Here is a 21,385-nt window from a genome sequence, read left to right as displayed (position 1 = left end):
TTGTCTTGGAAGTGACTTTTAGACTGGATTTAAATGTGTGTGATTCCTTCCTATGGGGTTACTTAAAAGAACAAGTTTGTACTCGTAACTTCAATAATGATGAGGAATTATAACAATCAATTGAAGAGTAACTCCTCCAGATACCGCAGAATTTCTTTGTAAGAGCTTAGATTCATTTCATAAGCGCTGTTCGAATAATCGTGGACTGTAATTGTAGGTCTTTTCATAGGTTTTAGTATTGTTCTAATTTTCTGGTCAAAATAATTTGTTTCTCTAGAATATCACAAAAAATAATTTTACTAAACCAAAAGAAATTTTTTTAAAGTATAGGTTTTCAAAATGTCACCATTTTTTTCGACAATTGCTAGAGAGCTGAAATTTTCACAAAATATTTTTGAATTATAAGTTTTATAACTACCTTATTAAAAAATTAATTTATTATTTCATATAATATAATGGCGTATAATACATAGTACTATATACTTTATGAATTTCATTTTCAAAAATTTTAAAATGTTTGACTTGCTTGTCTTTCAAAAATTTTTTTATTTATAACAGATAATCTATAAAACATTTTACTAAAACTTTAGAACAACTAGTATACAATCTTGCTGTTCTTTCTCCGGTAAATCTATTCGTACAACTGTATATGTCTGTCTCGTTTGGATAAAGGCAAAAGATTCTTCAAGTTTTTTCGTTGTTTTATTCACCTAGATTATATTTTACGATAGTGTCTTAAATGATGGATATATATTTGGATTGGTGGATTTTATGACGAGCCAAGTACATGCTTAATATATTACCAAAATAAAAATATGAGATTAAGGTTTATGATCAGTTATAAGTATTTTATAACAGTTCATGAGTTTGACAGGTTTAATAAGCCCCAAAAATGATAATACCATATGGGGTTATCTATGGTATAAAACAGATACCTAACTAGGTCAGAATTTTAACCTCACAAATTTTCTTTTTATTTACTAGTTCTTACATGTAAGGTCAACATGTGTTCTAGAAATTAAGCGTTTATTGATATGTTATCATTATCATGTTATGTTGTATCGCATTGAATATATTAAGTAAACATGGAATTCAACCGGGACATTGATTTTATTCATATACCACTTAGTTATCAATTAATTAACGAACTTAAGCTCACTGAATTAAGTTTGTCCTTTACCTGATGGGTGTTTTCAAATGTTTGATTATAAACTATTCTTGTGTTTATATTGTGACTTCCCTTAATTGTTGTAGACTATAATAATGTGCCTAGTTTCACTCAAAACATTATCTCAATCTGTTTTGGGTTTGTACTATCAATCACACGTGACCATCAATCTTAACCTCACCTATAGGTGCATGAATTGAATGAATTAAAATTTTTTACATAATTTTTATACCACTTAAATAAAAATATATTAAAATAAATAAAAATATAAAAACTTACCTTTAACAAACCTTTGTAAATATTATAAAATTTATTAATACATGAAATACATAACAAATATGATTTAAGCTTATAAAAAAACTAACTTGTAGCACCGTCAAAACAATGACTTTTTGTTTAATTATTAAGCTATAGATTTTAAAAGTATGAACATTAATATATTATAGTTATGTACGATTGCAAGAATTACAACCTGCCAATTAAAAGACTGCAAAAACCGTTAGTTTATTGTAAAATAATACCATGTTGGTAATATACTGAACGGCAAATGTTGTTTACGTGTTGACACACCATATCCATTACTGTGTCGCGAAATGCGAGATAACAGGTCGGGGATCAATTACTCTAACTCCGGTGCTCTATAATAGTGGTCTCATTTACGTAAATATGTCACAACTTCACAACCTTATCTTTTAGTCTACTTTCCTGATACCTTTACCTGTACACGTTCCTTACAAAACATACCGAGTAAACCGTTTCTACATGTAAAATATCAGATTAGATATGCAGCAACCGTATTTGTTGTGCTCTGCAATAGTGGTGTCATTTACATAAACATCTCCGAGCCACTGGGGGTGGGGGGGGGGGGGGGTGGGGGGGGGGGGGGGTGGGGGGGGGGGGGGGTGGGGGGGGGGGGGGGTGGGGGGGGGGGGGGGTGGGGGGGGGGGGGATCAAAATTATCTAAGCATTAACGATTTCACAGCCTGCAATCGAGAGAGCTTAATAATGGAGGGTAATAATTTTAAATGCATGCAATCTGTGTTTATGCTAAACTGGACCAAACCTTTTTATGCCAATAAACATTGATTGATACAAAAACTAATTAAAAGTAAAACAATCGAAATAGCATAATAAATAAGGTTTAATGATCGTTTGAATTAAAGTGTCTACAAACTACATGATGTAGTTGGGAAGTCATAGGTGCAATTGCAGGTCAGGTCTCCAGAGACGTTAGGGCCTACTTTAGTATAACATTGTAAGAGTCAAACAAAAAAAAATCATTAAACCCTATTTTTTAAGTTTGTTTACAATTTAGTAAAAATACCTTTTTTAAAAAATAATGATGGTAATGAATATTTTTGCCTTAAAGTATAACTATTTTTTTTTTCAGAAACCAGTTTCTTCCAAGAAGGAACTTGTCACCAGTGTCTTTTTGAACGCAGGAAATTAAGAAGTATAAAAGTAGAGCGGATGCTGTCGGCGGGAAAGTAGCAGCGACTCGTTTACCGCTGGAATGAAGTTAGTTGAAGAGCTTTTTGGATAGCAGTAGTCTAGATTATTATACATGAAAGGTACGAATCAACTTGATTTTAGTAAGTATTAGGGACAAGATCCGTGCCCATGTGTAGGCAGAGCAAATGAAGTAAAAACTGGGAGCGGATCTAAGGAGAAAGTGAGACAAAGGCTGCGAAGTGATAATACACATTGTCTGGGCCAAACTGTCTGTGAGGAGGTTGTTTCCTAGCCGCAAAATGCATAATCAAAAATAAAAACGATTTTCAAACGTTTTTATTGAAAACATTTTAAGGTTCATGGTATGGAAACCCCACCAACCCTGTAACACAAAAAACTTTTAAGCGAAAACACCAAAAAAACACCAACCATACTAAAGAAGACACTGAAAAATGTTGTTTTCCTTTTCAATTAGAAAATTATGCAGAAGAGTCGGCTCTTTTTTTATGCCGGGGCGTTTAGCTAATCATAAAACTATTGTAAAAACTTACTTCCCTCTTCTGATTACAAACAAAATGTCCTTGTTTAAAAAAATAATCACCAAACAAGCATGTGTTGAGAGGAGCGATCCTAAAAATGTTTGTTGGTGTTCGTCAAGCGTTTCCGATTCTATTTGGAACATTTTTCTGTCCTGATGTGTGTCCATTATGAAGGCATCGGTCAGATTTATGCCGAATTTTGTTGCCCAAAAAAAGCAATCGAACGACCCTTCACCAAACTTCGAGGATGTTTCTGAAAGCTGACAAAGCAGAAAGAGTTTATTAAAAATAATGCCAAGATCAATCACTGAAAATGTTGTAAAACCATTGAACAGAACAGGGTTATAAAACTTTGATAAAAGACATGGGGGGGCCACGGTTGACAAAATTTTACACATAGTACATTAGTTGGAGTTTGACGGAAAATGGTTTAGCAAAACCAAAATTTTCCTATGATGGAAAAAAATAACATTATAGCTTTGTGACTTTTGCACACCGAACAGGTGCAACATTCCATTTGATTCTCAACAGCCAGGACCCCATCTATTTTCTTACTCCCTACAAAAATATAGGGAATTTTTTGGAATCATGAACGATACCGTACAAAACTCCAACATAGACTTTTTAAAAAAATCCCCGAAGCCTAATTCACAATTTCCCAAAGGTTGCAAATGCGACTTGTCAGTTTTCTCTCCATCTATTTATTTAGAAAATCATAGTTTTCGCGGGGAAAAAAACATCTAACATTAGACACGCATGATAATTGCGTCAGCCACAGAAACAAGAATAACATTCTTATGGGGTATTTAACTTGGAGAGTACTGAAAGGGTTAAATGATTCTATCACCCTTTTCCTTTCTTCCAGTCGGGCAATCACCTCAAATTTGTGGCTGCGATTGGGGGGGCTTTGTTGGTTTATTTAAAAATAAGGATTTAGAAAGGGAAAAGCCAGGCTCATTGGGCCAAGTTGCAGGACATCGGTTGAGAAAATCCACTAACATAGGCCCTTTAACAAATCCATAATAGCTGGGATCTTGGAGCCAAGGCGAAGTTTAATGTTTCAATTTATTCGATTGGGCCTCAACTAATTTTACCGAAACAAAAAATGGAAAGCAATAAATAAATATTACAAAGTTCAGCCACTTCCAATTTTATCTGTAGTCCAAAAGGGCAAAGTATTAGTTTAACAACTGGATTAAGGTGACACCCGAACAAGAACGAGGTAATTTACTTCTTCCGAGGAATTGCCCAACCGATTTTCCTAAAGAAATCAAACCGGAAGGATTAACATACCAAACGGAAGAAGTATTGTACCAAAAGATGTAGGGGAGTTTGCTGGACGACGAATTGAAGGACCTTTACCTATGTCCTAATCCAGGACCAGAACCTGAAGATGGAGTAAAATGAAACCTGATCCAGATCGGTCCAGAGGCGTTTCCGATAAAAAGATGTTGCTGCAGGTCCAAGTACTCAAGCCTCCAAAAAAAAAAAAACGAATCAAAAAGAGTAAAAAAATAAAAAAATAAATCTTCTAGCATTGACACTTTGTATGCTGACAGACTATTAATAACTTGTTTTAACTAATGTAGTAAATATAATTACAAATATACATTCAAAAACTATCTGTATTTATTTTAAATTAGGTAGTAATACACTTTATCTTTAAAATGTTGGTTTTTTTTTTCAACCCCAATCCATTTAAGGGAGGTTAGGCTAACAATGTAAATAATTGATCTCAAATTCAATCATCAATTATTATTCTGCTTTAAATTCCTGACAAAATGATATGTAAAACATGGCAAATAATCCAAGTAGTATAAAAAATATCTTTGCTTGAAAATTAGAAAACTTTGGAGCGCGATTTCTTAAAACTAAGAATTTTAAAATAAAAACTTTAAACACCTATAACTTTGGCATTTTTTAAGATATCTTAATAATTCTTTCAACCAGTGTGTTTGGTTAATAGTCTAGATTAAGAATATACCAATAACTCAATTTTGAATTTTTGGAAGTTAAGGTCCCTATTCCCTTGGCAGGTCACATTTGTTGGCCAATTTCTTCTCGATATATACTTTGGACAGATAGACAGATGAAAGATTTTTCAAACACACGAGTGATTTAATTTACTTCGTTACTGATAACACACGTAATAATAAGTAACGCTTGGATAAAACAAAATACAGTAAGTGCTATTGTTTTTCCTGAACATACATAGTAAATACCTTAGAGGTAAAGCAAATGGAGAGGAATTGTTTTAGAACCAAAGTTGGCTATATGCCTTACTATATTTAATCCTTCTATATCTCCTCCTACCTGCCAGTAAGATATGAGCTCGAGATAATGGCAGCAGTGAAAGCTTGTTTACTAGGTAACATTAACAACTACTACGTATCTTCTTGTCTCCATAAAGTATTGGTAAGAACTCTCGTATCGTATTTGTATAATGCAATATGCTACTCAAGGATTTTATATGACTTATATTTTATTAAAATCACAATTAATGAGGATTTAAGCAAACTAACTGTTATCTAACTAATTTGCTATAAATTGTATTTAAAGGCAAATAAACAATTTGATAGTATTATCTATAATATAGGAACAAGATTTTTTTTTAAATATTGTAACTGTGTAGTTTCATTTCCTGCTGCAGTGGAAAAGAAATACAAGTAATTTAATGAATATAAAAAAATTGTGAAGCAGTATTTTATACACCCCAAACAAGGAGTGTAGTGTTTCTGTATGCCTTTATAAAAAACAGGTATTTTCGGACTCAATAAAAAACAAACAATATTTCGCAAGTTGTCTCTCAGGTATTTTTAAGCTTTTTCAGATGTATTTAAATGAATACCAGTACTATTTTATATTTATTTATTTACGTATGAAAAATAAGCCATCTGTGAATCTAAAACCTATCATAAATTGACTGTGAACTCTGAAATTGGTAAGAAAAGAGGAGACCCGTTTTATAATTCATCATTCTTGTAGGATCCCTAAAACAAACCCCACAATTCCCTTCAATCAGTCTCCAGAATCGAACACTATCCAGTACTTTTAAAATAGTAAATACCTAGAAATATTCAACTTCTGTATATGTACTAGTGTTTACAATCAGATAAAGAGTGAAAAAGAGCCTTCGTAAAGTAATAAAATAATAATAATAAATAATTTATTTCCAAAAATAACAAACTGGATATTACAAACAAATATTATTGCCAGTGCTTAATAATAAATAAATACTATTACATAACGTATTTACAATAAGCAGTAAATAACAAATACAAAAACAATATTTTCCACTTATTTTATTTCTAATTTATGTACTTATAGTAATAAAATACAAAAAACAGATTACATCCTTTTAGGTTTTTCTTTCTTTTTTTAAACCAATAATTAGGCCAATAAATTTATACAATAAGGGAAGATTTAGGTAACCCATAAGGCTGTGGCCTGTGTTGGGGGTACTATATACAAAAAGGGTAAAAAATAAAAATTGCCGAAACGAGCAAGAATCAAATTATAAAAATGAGTTTATTGTAGCTTATGTAGTAAAAAATGTACTATTAGGTATGTTTCAAAGTTTAAATTTATCATAACTATTGCTGCTGTATTAAATAAAAAGGATTTATGCATGACTTACAATATAAGTTCTTATGCAGAAGAGATTTTAAGCACTCTTTTTCAAACATTGTATCCATAAATATACACTGCGTGGATGAGTTTTACCCCTTTAAAATCTCTGATCTTAAACGAATGTACTTATCGCTTTTCCCGTCTTGATAAGATTTACGTTACTAAAACTGTCAGCCTCCAAAACATCCTGTTTTATTTTGGAAATAAAAATACAAAAAAAGTCGAGGATAAAGGAATTAGTTGTGCTTTAATTAAAACTATCAGTTATTTCTACTAACTAAAGAAAATTATATTCCTCTTGATATTTAGAAGAGCCAGGGGCTGAAAAGTAAAAGGCGTCTGAATTCGTGTGTTGTAAAATACGTACACATTATTAAGCACGTTTAAAATATTCCAGCGATAACTAAATGGGCAACTTCAGTACAAAATCCACGCTTTAGTTAATGTGTACCAATATTTGGTAGCAAATATTTGGTATTCCCAAACTTTAATATATCCCTTTTGTATTTGAAATATGTGTATCTATACAACTATATACATTTAAACGATACATTAATGCTGTTTTTAGCCCTAGAACCGGTCTTTTCAAACAAACACAACAATAAATTTGAAGGTATGGATTTGAACTTTTATCTGACTCTCCTCCATAGAAACCGATAAAATACTTTATAACCATAGAGACTGACAATCTAGTTAAAGAATTTGCTCCAGAGCAGATTTATATTCAAACTACGAAAATAATTCCTAGTCATTATTTAAATGGGGAGGCAGTTGACGAAAATTGACATAAAATATGGAATTTTAGTTTTATTTTGTTTACAATCTTTTGTTTATTTCTGTTTAACATAGTGAAAAATTATTTCAATCCGAGCTTTTGACTTATGAATTTTTTGAAATAACCCTTGTAATTGTTATTTTCTCGTGTCGTGGTTGTTGAACGTGCCAGAGTATTTCACTTTTGTTATAGTGCATATTGCACTCCACTTATACCTTTATACCACACTCACTATTCATCAATTGATATGACTAAAATTAAGCCTATATTTAAAGATTTGGCCAACCCTGAATTACTTCGGAAATGTTTGCATGGCTGTACCCAAAATGCGAGTGAATCATTGTTATATGGTCTCGTCTGCGTAAGTCAACATTTGTCTTGAGAAATACATTGGAGTTAGAGTGTTAGATGATAGATACCTATAGTGAGGGAAATATTTTTAGATGCCAAGTTGATAGGTTGGGTATTCGTTCGGGGGAAAACTGTGCAAAAACGAATGAAACGCATTGATGAGTTACGGGTTCAAAAAGCAGACAAAGCGATTCAAGAAATTTAAAAAAAGTGCCGCCAAAAGAGGTCAATGCTGAAAAAGAGACTAGAAGACCAGTATGAGATGGAATAAGATCCAGAAACCCCTCATATGGAGCAGGAATGCATTAAAGTAAGCATTTTGATTGTATACTTTACGTACCTATTTTCATCTGTTGTTTTCCAAAAGTTTTTCAAAAACCTTTTCTTGGAATCCGCTTGATATATCTTAATGATTTCTTTTTTATTTTTTTACAGCTGAAACAACTCTATGATATAAGCTAAGGAATTTTTAATATCACTTTAGTTTTTGAGAAACAAAAACTATTATGGACTATTGGACTATTGGACAAATATCTATTAATTTATAAAACATCATTATAAATTTGTTTTTTAGTGATTTCAAAATTTCCTTTGCTTAATATAGCTAAAACCTTCCTAAATAAGGCAAAACAAAAATCATTTTGATATTTCTTATAGTTATTTTGAATAGGTATCTTAAAATTAACATAGCGGAGATAGGGACACCCGGACCCCTCTTAAAACTATTAAGGCACCCGAAGTCCAACAATTGTATTTTTTATGGTTTTTTGGGTTATGATTGCAATTTATTCCCTGAAATCTTCTCTTTCCAACGATATATAATACTTTATAGTAGAAAATATCCATGGTTACAAAAATAAATGTTTTTTAAAACGTCTGCACTCAATTTTTAAACAGTTTTGGTGATGGATTCTGCTCACGCAGCGCGCATAAAATGCTTTGATATAGTACTACTACTTATGTGTCTATGAGTTTTTCATTTTGTTACGTTGGCTCCACTACAGCAGTCTGTACTAACAACTGAGTTTTCTGTATTAGTCTGTGATTAGCCTATAAACAAAACATTGTGAAGTTTTGTAGTACGTAATTTTGCTAATTGTTGTGATCTAGTGAGTTTTCAGTTTGAAATAGTTATTTATTTCGTGTTAGTGATATATATAGTGTTGAAAATGGAAATAAGAAGAAAATATGTACTAGGTAAAAGACTTACAACACAAATAAAAACAAACTGCGTGCTGTAGCCCTAGTCCTAGGCCTAATCTTCTAACACCAAGTAGGCCTAGTCCTACTCAGACCTCTAGTTCTAAGGTAAAACTGCAAAGTAATTTATCTTACTACGAATTTACAAAAGATAATTGGCATTATGATATTTTTAGAATTGACAGACTTGTAAAGTTTATTAGATGAAGTAGCAGTATGTAAGTTTTGTCACTGCAAATTGAAACTAAGTAAAAAGCAGTGGGGTTAGTCAGTGAATTCAAACTCTCTTATACAAATTACAAAGCTGAAACATTTTCTGCCAATTGTGAAGTAGCTAGGCCCTAATTTCTGAAAGTGAATCCACTAATAAAATATATGACTTAAATGTCAGACTGGTATATGGTATGAGGATGTTAGGCAAAGGTCCTGTAGCGGCTCGAACTCCCTGCGGTGCTATGAACTTACCGCCTCCTCCATATGTGTATTCTAGCTACGTAAAACCTATAGCAAAGGCATGTCGAAGTGTTTGTGAATCTTCAATGATAGGATTCAAATGAAGAGGCAGTGCGCACAAAGGACCAATCCCCAGAAAAGAGACCTTTGTGTAGCATTAGACGGTTCGTGGCACAACTTACGTCGACACTGGGAAAGTTCTCGATATTTTTACCTATGAGTAAACACTGCTTGTGAAATTCTAGGGATAAGAATATTCACAGTGAAGATTGGCACAGCAAACTATATTGGCAAAAGTGTGGGTATGGAGGTGGAGGGCGCTTTGAAAATGTTTGACCGCTCAAGTAGCTCGATCCAATGTTCCATATACTCCCGTACTTGGGAGATGGGGACTCCAATGCTTACGGGGCTGTTGTTCAAGCTAATCCATATGGAGATGATGTAAAGATTGATAAGTTAGAGTATATCGGGCATGTGCAAAAGCGTATGGGCACACGGTTGCGTAAGCTGAAAGGAAAGTCAAAGGAAGAAACGTTAGCCGACGGAAAGCCGCTTAAGTGGTAAAAACCGATTAACTAATGCTGGTTGTCCAAAAACTTCAGACATTATATGGGCTTGCAATTAGGAGGAACTGTCATAGTTTATCTGAAATTAAAAAAAAGCTGTGTGGGCCACATATATTTCATGTTTCATCTGACAACAATGACCACTATGCACCAATTGTGTCCCCAACGATAAAGCGACATGGTGCAAATTTACAAATCAATACTAAGAAAATAAAGTGTATGACCATACAAAACACTTCCACCTCCCTTCAGAAGTAATGTTAAAAAATTAAACCAAAATTTAAAAGCCTTTGCTGATCTTGCACTGTTAGGAAAATGCCTGAAGGGCAAATCACAGAACCACAATGAGAGCCACAATAACCTTATTTGATGTCGCATCCGCATCCCGAAAAGATCCTTTGTTACTTTGCCTACACTACAGTTTGGGGTGTATGACGCTGTTTCGTCATTCAACGAAGGCTACTCCAGTTAAATGTAAGGTTTTAGAACATTTAGGTTTGAGCGTTGGTTCTAACATGCTAGAAGCGATGAAACGTTTAGACTGCGAGCGCGTTCGAAAGGCTGAAATGGCAGCAACCGAATTGGGAAAAAAATCAGACAGAAGAGAACCCTAAGTAAGAGGAAGCTGGAAGAACTCTATGAGGAAATGGAAGATCCAGACAAGCCATCATATGGTGCTGGAGAATAGTAAATGTAAGTAGCTCTCTGTACCATATAGTTTTAAGGTTTTTTTGTAATTTCCCGAATATTTAGGCTTTTAACTTTTGATGTCAAATATCTCAGAAACCCTTACAGGCTAGAGAACCCAAATTTTTACAGTATTTGTAGATAGGTAATATAAATTTCTTGGTAAAGTTTCATTTAAAATATTTTTAAAAACAAATTTAAAAAAAAAATTAAAACCACTTTAAAAACAACAATTCAAAACAAATGTTTCTTTTACTCTACCTTCACAAAAATCTACGCGGAACTAAACAATGCACCTAAGCTTTTAAAAATAAAAGAAATTAGGTTTATAAGTGCTCTGGTTACAGAGATACGTGACATAAAGTTAACATTGCCGTTAAATGGGGACTTCGGGTGCCCAAAATTATCCAACGTTGGGAATCTATGATGCAATAGTTAGTTAAAAGGGAATAGTGTTTGAATTTTACTCTAATGAGTTGTGCACCTGGTGGACAATGCGAATACCTATTCAAATATAAGTTTAAATTTTTTTATAGTCTATTAGTGTTTTATATTCAAACGATGTAAATTGCTTTTGAGCCTCTTCGTCTCACCAACGGTGGTTTTGAATCCCTTCTGACGAACATGACTCCATGAGTCAAATCTGTAAACAGCGAGGTTCCACGAGCCAGCAATAATAGAAAGGTGAAATGGACATAAACTCTATATTGCCCATTTTGTACAGTGTTACAAATATATTTCATTATTTCTTATAAGTTTCGCATCTGCAATTCTACAAATTCATATAATTTTCAGGGTAATTTTTCCCACTTTGTATATGCAAACATGTAAAAACATAGTATATTTGTGAGGAACAAAAATATCCTCCTACGCATAGTATTTACTTTAAACTTAAGAGTATTATTGAGAAGTAAAATGCATTACAATGTAAGTAACACTCATTTTTATTTCTTTTACTATTTTACAATATTATATGTTTGCTGTATAGTATTATATTTCAATAATTTCCAATCTATTTATGCAACTTATTTTTAAGTTATTGAAAAAATTTCAACAACTTACTTAAAAAAAACTTACGTTATTAAAGGCGAAGTTCTAATTAATTGGAAAATTCATCACCTAAATTACGCAAAAAGTTAATTTGTCCGGGTCTAATAAGCAATACAAGGGAATCAAGATAATAATAAGTAGAGTTTATTTAAAAAATTTTATTTCACAAAACATATTTTTTAATTTTAGCTGTTACATTTACGCCAGTGTTATCAATATCTGCAGTCAAGATCTTATAAATAAATATTCTACTACCTTTTCCCACGATACCAAATTTGGCAAAGACGCTGGATTTGGCTCGCAAAGAATAGTGGGTATCATAGTAAATGGATAAACGTAATAAAAATAATAGTCACAACTAAGAAAGTTTATGTTGGCAATACCCACATATTTTTATACATAGTTGCAAAATATTAATAAATTGCCATACAAAAAATTTAAATTGGAAAAAAAAGAATGTTTAAAATAAAGTATTTAAATAAATACATCACAAAAAGTATTGAAGCGAAAGGACTACTTAAATATTTGTAACATTTGAAAAACAGAAAAAGTTGGGAGCGGTATAAAATATCATTCACTTAATCATTACTAGTTAAATGAAGAATGTTGAACACAGAAAAGTAACGGAACGCCCAGTGAAGGCTGAATCTGTCATCGTGGTATCAGTATATGTGTCAAAACCAAGCACACGCTTCTAAATCTAACCCACACCAACTACAGTTTAAGCTCAGTTCTATTGGCAGTATTGGTTTTGACAGCCCTTCAAGTCACACGTATCAGCCGCCTCAAAATATAACCAATTCACTTAATTAAATCGAAAATATATATTGGTTGAAATTTAGGTATACTATGAATAAATGGGATGGGGAAATAAATTTAACGACGAACTATGTGAAAGAATATTGTATGTGTTTTTATTACTAGGAAAATTTAAATAGTATGTTCTTATAAAGAGTACATGTTAAGTTTATGTCACTTTACCTAAATAAATTTAAATTTTCTCGGGTTTTTAAGAACCCGATTTTGTTATCACTTCAATGTGCTAAAATGTTCTGATGAGATGAATTTTAACTTGTTCTTATGCAAGTGCATAACCAAAAAAAAACATTTCATAAAAACTCATTTGTTCTTATTCATAGGAACCTATGATCTATATACTATGGCTTTTTAGTAACTTAAATAATATATTATTATTGAATTCAGAATTTTGATTCCTAGTCTAATGGTACAAAAAATTCCTTTTGACAGTGTAAGTCATCCAATAAGGGTAGAACTACAGTTAAATTTGGAAGAAAAGTTTATATTCTTAGTGTAATAGATTATTTAGCCAGAAAAATGTAAGTGTACTTTATTTTGACCTGTATATGTTAAGATAATTAAGCTAAACATTGTTAGTCTATGTTACAACATATTATTTAATATGGCATCCCACATTATTTTTTTGCAATTACTGTTAAATAAAAAAATCTAATCGAGGGCAGATCGTTGTACTAACTAATGTCACGAGTCAAATCTCATGTAATTCTCATTTCCTTGTTTTGGCTGTTTGGGATACATTAGAATAAAGTTATGTTGAAAATTTAATTCGCGATAGGTTAACTAAGAGAACAAGCAAGCCGGCGTGTGTTTGTATTTTTTATACACTTAAGAAGTAATACAAGATATTAGTACGACACACCCATGTACCACAAGCTTCATTGAGGTTAAAAGTAAACTTTGAGGTTCAAAGCTAAAACTTTAGACCACACATTGTAAATAAAATTTCATATGATGGTACTATGATTATTTACAATTTTTATTTGTTCCTTAATTTTTTCCCTTGCTATCATGGTTACCTCTAATACAAATGTATAGATTTGTACTAGCGCTCAGTCAAATCCCAGGAACACAACATGCATCATTATGGAGATCTATGTTGCCTATTACAAAATCGAACTTCATACAAAATGTTTAGTTCCGTCACTTTATTTCTTGCTAACGCTAAGCCAAATAAATAATTTAAATATCTGTCAGAGGTGCAAAAACATATTACTTTTAATTCATGAAAAAAGTTTTAAAGACCGGCGATATATAAAGTCTGAAACCTATAAGAAACGGATGGAATATGTATATAATACATTCGTAATAATTAACTAGAATAATATTGTCATAATATGTAAAAAGATAATTAAATATTGCTTACATATATATCTTATTTAGTTTAAGTTTAAACCGTGTATAATGAAGGCAATATGATTGATTTTAAAATAAAGGATAAATGAAAAGGAAGGATGTATAAAAAAAATATTGTTCACTACTACTAAACCGAATCTTTATTCTTGAGAAATTTTATTTATGAAGAAATTTAATCCTAATTAAAATTTAACAAAACTTTTAATTAAACACTAAATACAATAAGTTATTTCCAGCTATTTCCATGCTTTGATTATATTCGACTAGGTTAAAATTTATTATTCCAACAATTTCATCCACGGTTAAGAACACAGTACGGATTGGGGAATCTGCAGTAGGGAGCTGCTGGTGACAGGATGCAAGATGCGTGACGTATTGGCCTACCAAATTGCTGCAGGCTTGGCTTTATTCGTCGGTAAACATCTAAGCCTACTATTTGTAATAATTACACACCATCTTATATTGTGACTGATTAGGAAAACGTATATATATGTATATATATATATATATATATATATATATATATATATATATATATAATGTTTAAAACTAATTCGAGCTAATTATTTTTTATATCTGGGGAGGTCATAAAATTTATGTTCATAAAAAATGTGGTTGTGTGATATTGTAATAACTTTCACTAAAGTATGATGCTAAATTTAAAATAAAAATGAATCACCTCGCGATACAGTTGACAAAACTATAAGTTGCACAGAACAGACTGCACTTTAATATTATACTTTATACTTAACGGAAATCAAATTAGAGTTTATAAACTAGTAATAAACAAGGATATGAAAATGACATTTTTATTACCAAGAAAAGATTACCGTTACATTAAATGAATGGGACTCACAAGAATCTTATAATATTGAACAAATTGCATAGTTTACAAGCTGATGATACCAAAGAAGGGAGAAAACCTTTTGTAGGTAAACTATTAAGGGAAATGAGTAAGAATATCAACATGATTTATTTGATTTAATCCGTTCTACCTTTTCTTCCCACCCGATTGTGTCTGAAAATTATATCCTTATTAAACCTGTAATTTCTTGATTAAATGCTCTGTTCTTTTGGGCTGTAAACAAAAATACACTCCTCATTTTACCATCCCCAGATTGCCATTAAAAAACCTGTACTTACTTCCCATTTATGACAACGTACTTGACTGCCACGTATATGGTCGTTACATATTTCTTTTGAACTTAAACTTAACCTTTTATGTTGCCACTTTTATACGCCAAAAACACTTTCTCCAACAATCTGGAATTTGAGCCCCCACCAATTACTATTGAACTAGGTCTCCCAATAAGTATACCATAGGATATATGATAGTAGGAGATAATCTATCTACTTTTAATTTATCAAAGATTGTGGGTCGCAAAGAGGTTTACAGAAAAGGTGGCACGTGGCTCAGGATTGTATAAAAGAAATGTAAATATTTAAAAAAATTAGATATACTAGTTAATAAATATGGCAGTAGTTACATAATCTGTCATGTATCATAAACTTTATAACCTACTGTTTAGAGTTCTGTTAGACATTGCTAGCTTTTATGTATAATGTTTTATACAATGTGTATTTATTAAAATTAAAACTTTTCTGCTTCATTAAAGATATTCCGAATTTCAGTAGATATGTTTTTTGTTATGTATCTTAAAGTTTATATATATATATATATATATATATATATATATATATGCGTGTGTGTATGTATGTTAATTTTGAACGTTTAAGTTTTGTGAACATTCGTCACCACCATGCTTAATATTCAAGAATCATAAACAGCATTCAAAAATAAAAATTTTTTTAATTATACAATATCGCAAGAAAAAATCGTCAAAAATTATTAAGAATGCTGTATTATTAAATTAGTTTTGCTATAACAGCTAAATATTTTTCCCGTTACAAAACGCCCAATCAATTTGACTTCATTTGATATTGTTTCTGTTCACTGACCACAACCCACAAAAGCTTTGATCATAGCTGATACGGTCAGTTAGTATTATTCTGCCTTTAAAAAAAATAGTGATAGATTGTTGTACTACTTAAAGTTTATTTTACTAACTATGTTTAACTTCTCTTATTTGTAGTACTAAATTAATGTAGTTGTGCACATGAACTACTATTAGTTTCCTAATTTTTTCACACACTGTCATAACTTCATTTTCCATCATTTTCTATATTTTTTTTTCTAGTTCACATCAACACCTACAAAATTATCATTAGTAAAAAAGAATTATATTAGAATAAACAAATAAAGAAAATTTAATTTAATTTAGAAATTATCACCAAATTAGAGCTGTTAAAACCAAACAAGGTAACTGGGTTTAGTATGGTTTATGATACATAATACATAATATATGCATGCCGGCTATAGAAGGTAAAGCATTGTAAAACGCCTTTTGGAAGATAAGGACCTTGACGAGTTGAAGTATTAAATTTCGTTTTGAATATATGTTTGTTTATTTAAAAAACAAATAATTGTTATAACATATATTTTACAAATATTACAATCTTTCATAATATTTATCTTTGCTCCATAATGTAAGGTTTAGACTTATATATGAATACTTTACCTTCAGTTCTCCCACAATTGATATTAAAATATAAATGTATTTAGTTTGTAAAAATACGAAACATCCATTCTATTTAAAAAAAAATTTATTGCTTCTGATATAGTATGAAGTAAAAGGAAGTTTACTAGTAGAGTTATATATTTTTAAACCATCATTGGAGTATAAGTTTGTTTAAACATTTATATTTTCCAAAACGTTGTTTGTATTTATTGATATACACAATTTAATAACTATATGATCAGGTTCCATAAAAATGTAATATGTGTAATAACCTTAAATAGAAAACAGAAGAATATGTTTTGCCACCTGTCTCTGACTATATACTTAAAATGACCAAGGAAAGTTTTTTATTGTGCTAATTGCTATTGTTGATATTGTTTTTGTGATTTTTACAATAATACATTGAAGTCATGGTTGTGTTATGATTACACATACAATCTTTTAGTTAAATTAATACATTTCCAATAAGGATAATACGTAAGCCTATGCAAATTACGTGCTAAAAATAAAAGCCATAAAATATACAGTTTGATAGCTAAAATACAGAAGAAAGCCTATCACCCGGATCTTCCATTCCGTGAAAATAATATAATTATAACTTTCCCTTATGAATTTAACAAATAAGACTTTACAGGTTCCAAAAGAGTGTTACATATAAGAACAACTTCGCTCAGTTAAATGAAAAGTCCAAATTCTCCATTGTAATAAATAAAATCCTGAATCCTGCCTTTCTTGTCATATTTCCCAATTAAGAAATCTATATGAGATTATATAGATGGACATCGTATCCTCAACCTATTAAGACTCTACTAGGTTTCAAATTCTGTAGAATGTTCAATCACATGATCCACCATATCATACTTGCATTAATCTTTAGAAGGCAGACAAACATTTAGCAGATTCATTAAGCATAAAACGATAAGAAATTCACCAACCTGTGAATTAAATCTCATACTTTAGCTCCTGTAATGCATAAAAGAAATATTACAGGTGTAGATTTTTACAACCTTATAACGGATCAGATTGATTTCATACAGGAACAAGTGTAAGAATAATTTATTCACACAATAGAACTTAAAAGGTTTTCTTCAAAAGTAAAAATATCACTTTTAAAAGTAATTATAAAAAAGCAACAAACAACTGTTTACAAAAGAGCACACAATTTAAAAGGTAAAACACAATCAATTCTTGTGTTTAACATTGTCTTGGAATAAAAATGTTCAGTTATTTCTACAGCAACAAAGTCGGTATTATTATAAGCTGTGTATCACGAGAGCCTTGTGTAGACTGTGGAAAGCCTTGTCGATCAAGTAAACCTTTAAATAATTTTTGAAAGTTTTTAAATTTTTATTACATTTGGAAGTAAATTTTAGAGTTTAGGGACCTAAATAAAAAAAATGTTGAAAAGATTGAGTCTGAAACGGTCTGAAGTTAGGTAATATCTGTGCCGTGTGTTACGATCATGAGATAAATGATTACAATTAGACTTAGCGAGAATAATTAAGTGCAACTAGAGCGATATTTAATGCTATTACTGCATTACGGAAAATTTCCGAAAGAAACCTTACTTTTGTGATAAAAAGAAAATTAAAAAATTTGTTACAAAAGTTTAAAATAATTTTTATTTAAAACACTAATAGTAATTAATGAAAGGGAGAGGGAACACAGGGGTAAATAAACGTGAAATAAAAATTATTAAATGCAAGGTTTTTCCGTAAATTGTGCAATTACATTGCGACATCTTTGAGCAAAGGAATTTCTTTACATTTGTCTGCTGAAGGAGTTATTTGCTTCGAGAAGACCACTCTAATGACTTTTAGATGTCTTTGAATTCTCCGTAGTTTACTATTATCTTTGGCCTTTTTATATTAAGTGGTTGATGTTTCTTTTTATCCAACAGTATCCATAATAACCAAGATTTTAATTTGAGTTTAACACACTAGTGTGTAAATAATGTACGTACAGTTTATCTAAGACTGTTACAAATTTAATAGTTTTAAAAAAAACTTATATTCTATGATCCTTGTAGATTTCGGATAATCGATTATTGTTAAATTATGTATTGTTAGATCTTTTATACATCAAGGTGTAATATTTCTAGGGATAGCTTGCCGCATGATCCATTCACCTTCTTGTTCAATGAGTTAGGCAAAATAGCACTGAAATCAAATTTTGTCACTTACCTCTAACATTGACATTAAATTTAATTTGTTATTTGAATAAAAATTGCGTGTTTTCGTGTTTCATGTCTGCTTAGTTTGTTATAAAATTTATTTATTCTGTGATTTATTCGTTGCCTAAAAAAGACTATGACTATGAGACCAATTATAAAATAATCGCTAATGCAAAGCCAAACCATATTGAGTTGACATGCACCATCATCTTCCTTAGTGTTGCATAGAAGGAAATTAAGCTTTAAACAAACTTTACAGTTCTAAGGTCAGTTTGTTTTTGAGATGTCATGTGGACAGACAAATAGGTAGACAAAAAAAACGTGATATTTCTTTAGCCCTTTAGATGATAGATTTGTTTCAGACTCAGCCGATTATACAATATTATTTGCAATTATATGTGATGATGTTTAATTAATATTTTCCCTAGACGATTTAATGTACCCATGACGTTACCCATCGACAAAGGAAGTGATACTGTTACACTATATATTGTAACCTATAAAGAGAAACCATCGTGTACAAACCATTAAATTAATATTAGTTATCCTTTCAAATAATCGACATCAGTAATAAATTTAACTTGTATGAATCTAGCAAGCATTGTTAAGACAAGATAACTGTGAAGTAAAAAAGTAAACCTTATTCGGTTTGCAAATATTTTAACTACCTTTAGGCTAAAATCACTGTAATAGCACTGAGAGTAGTTACAGCAATAACAGCTTTCTCGCCAATGAGGGTATAGTATTTATTGACAGCCTGAAATCAAGACTGGTGTAAACTGGAATTGCAACGTTACGCGCAAGGTAAGAGTGAAAAATATCTTAACGCGAAGGTATAGTTAGAAGGTTCTATCCAATGTGAATCCTGGGTTTAGTTCCAGATTCACCTCTTAGAGCTGCGTCTCGAATCTTACACAATCACAAACTTGATTTCTTGGAATCTGGAGTCATCCTCTTCTGCGGGGATCCAAACAAGTTAAACCTGATGAGACAATACGATTACATCTTCACATAGATTATACTATATGTTGTATTCTAGATGTCTCTATGGTTGGATTAATGTTATCAATTAATTTTGAGCTTCGTAACCGACATATGTGCGTCTCTATTACATGAACAAAACTCTAGGTTCCAGGAGTCAAGACTTAGGCAGCGTCATATTCAAAACATCGTACTAAGATAAAGGTGAACTGAAGCTCTACTTGACATTTACACGTAAGTTTCATAGTTTTACAATAAATATTTCATATATGTATCATTTACTATACAATTTCAATCTTAATAAATATAAACAATTCAGATTCCATTTTCATTTTGTAGTACGTAAACATTTTAAGTACTTGTTCTTGAGGTTAATAAAGTACAATTCGCATTTTCTGTAAAGTTTATTTTGAAAATCACAGGCGTACAATAATACATAATTTAAGGGGTTTTTTAATCAGAATTTCCTCATTGTTATGTAGATTTTGCATATTTTCTAATGATGGCGTCTATGAGGTATAAGATCCACTACCTAAATGTTTAATCTGGATGGGCGAATAATTATAAAAAATGGAACTACTGTTATAATGTAAGTTTTACCATTCCTGACACAGTAATTGTTAAATGTCTTATTATTAAAAACGTGCAGTTTACCAATAGAATCGATACTACAACAAAACATTTACTCTAATATAGTATTTTAAAGAGTTAACTTAATGTAACATTTAAGTTGCCAAAAGTGAGAAAGTGGGCGTGACGGTAACGAAACCGAAAGCTTGAAATAATTTAAATCTAATCGATCTTTAAATGCACGATTAAACATCAAATCTTCTCTATCGTCAATACATACTAGTATATAAATATTATTTTTTTATATGTAGATAATAATATTAAGCCACACTATTTAACTATATACTACAGCGTAACCTAAATTATTTTAAATATTCTACATTATTAATTCAACTAAATGTAATAAAAAAGTATGTTAATACGAATACTTATATAATGAAAAACGAACTTCCTATCAAATTTGCATGGTTATTTTTATATTTTTTTACTGTTAAACACACAACTCTTTGAGTAGATACGTTAATCATTGGTTAATAATTTTTACAGAATATTGATTAACACGTTTTTTTAAATGAAGGTATCAGTATACAACACTACGTACCAGGCATTGCTTATATTGCACACACAAAATAATTACAACCTAATTTTTTTTTCCGAGATATCATGCGTATTTAAATGTTTTCTGTCATTCGAGATTACTAACGTTCGGCCACGACAATCCAGGATAACGGATCTTCTTTCCTGTCGTCATTTACAATAGAAATGGCAGGTTCAAACAAGCCTGCTTCTATCCAAACAGTTCAGCCACGGTAAAGTGTTTGGAAAGAGCAAATACTTTCTATTCACCGAATAATTGGCTTTACCGACTCTGCCAAGAAACTCCGTCAACCAGGACATCTGAGATATATTTTAACCAACTATAAGTCTGATTTAGTTAAAAATACTCTGCTCATGGTCACCTTTTGTTAATATATCTTTGTACATTTACTAACGTAGTTATATTTCACTTAAGTACATTTCACTTAACGATAAACCTTTT

Source organism: Homalodisca vitripennis, chromosome 7 (assembly GCF_021130785.1).
Source record: "Homalodisca vitripennis isolate AUS2020 chromosome 7, UT_GWSS_2.1, whole genome shotgun sequence".
NCBI classification, from domain to species: Eukaryota; Metazoa; Arthropoda; class Insecta; order Hemiptera; family Cicadellidae; genus Homalodisca; species Homalodisca vitripennis.
This window is presented reverse-complemented; position numbering follows the sequence as displayed.